Source organism: Propithecus coquereli, unplaced genomic scaffold (assembly GCF_000956105.1).
Source record: "Propithecus coquereli isolate 6110/MARCELLA unplaced genomic scaffold, Pcoq_1.0 Scaffold208, whole genome shotgun sequence".
In the NCBI taxonomy this organism is placed as follows: Eukaryota; Metazoa; Chordata; class Mammalia; order Primates; family Indriidae; genus Propithecus; species Propithecus coquereli.
The window spans coordinates 3,468,508-3,469,855 of record NW_012145856.1 but is presented as its reverse complement, the minus strand read 5'-3'; positions in this window follow the sequence as shown (position 1 = coordinate 3,469,855).

Below are 1,348 nucleotides of genomic sequence, written 5' to 3'. Positions count from 1 at the left end.
TTCTCATTGATATGTTTACTCTTTGATTCCTCACCACTTTCCTGCTGCAAGAAGTTAAAAGCCTACAGCTTGGCGAGAAATCTAATTGAATTAGGTGCACAAAAATCAAGTCTTCCCTTCTTAACCACCAGGCACAGAGATTTACCAGAGTGTGCCAGAACAGGGGAGAAGGGAATGGAATACCAGCTCTGCCAACAGACAGCCAATTAGCAGAAGAACTTGCTAGGAAATCCTGAGGAGTGAGGTACAGATGGAATAGGATTAATGCCCAAGAAAGGAGGAGGAAAAAAGTTAAAGAGAATGCCAGGAACACTCAGTCTCAGGGAACCCGAAATAGTATGGGAGAGGCATAAAATATCTGGAAGTCCATCCTAGCCCCCATCTGGTTGGGGAGGAGGAAAGAATTCCGAATGTGACACTGAATGGCATAGCTTATATACTTGTACACTTCAAGGAGACTTGTCTTGCATTCCTTAAGACATATTAATAGCAATGTATAAAAATTGACAGAGTAGATTACCTTTTAAAGAAACTAATAAAAGCGTTACAATTATAACTGAGGTGAGCAATGTTATCTTGTGCCCAGGAAGATGCCAGGTAAGCATCTGGGAGGGGGTACTACCAACACAGCATCAGCTGACCACAGCCACCCTGTCGTAAGTCCACAAGGGCCATACACAGTTTCTCTCCATTTCATTAAGGCTCATAACTCATTTCCAATCTTAAATCTCACGTGGCCTGGTCAGATGGCTTTGCCCACGCTGCTCCTCTTCCACTCCCATGTACTATCACTTCCTTGGCTCTCTTCTTCTCACCCCAGTGCCTGGTACCCACTGCTCATAACTCATGGGCTCTCAGGATAACTCTGGTTCGATCATTGAGCAGCTAGTGTAAGTAATGTAGGCAGAGAGAGGAGAAAGACATTTTCAGAAATCTTTTAGAAAAATGAAAGATGTAACTTTTCTATTTGAGGACAACGGACAAAATCATTAAACCATCAGGATTGTAATTTAGAGTCAAACTCCTCCAGATCTTTTGCCAGGGAATTCAGAAAAGGGAGACATAGTACTAAGAGTGCCTCAACCATCAAAGTCTAGGGATGCCTTGGAAAACATAGGTATTGCCTTTTTTTTTCTTAAAGATAAGAACTTCTGTGCAAGGGTATTGCCTTTTTTAAATGCCCTGAATGAGCATGCATTTATCTGGTTTCTTAATAATCTATTTCTGAGTTTAGCCTCAGGCAGTAATAAAGTCCCCAAATTTTCTGCATAAAAACTACTTTTTAAATTTTTTTTTACTTTTTTATTTTTTTGTCAATGTATTAGTGCTAGTATATCATTGATAGATA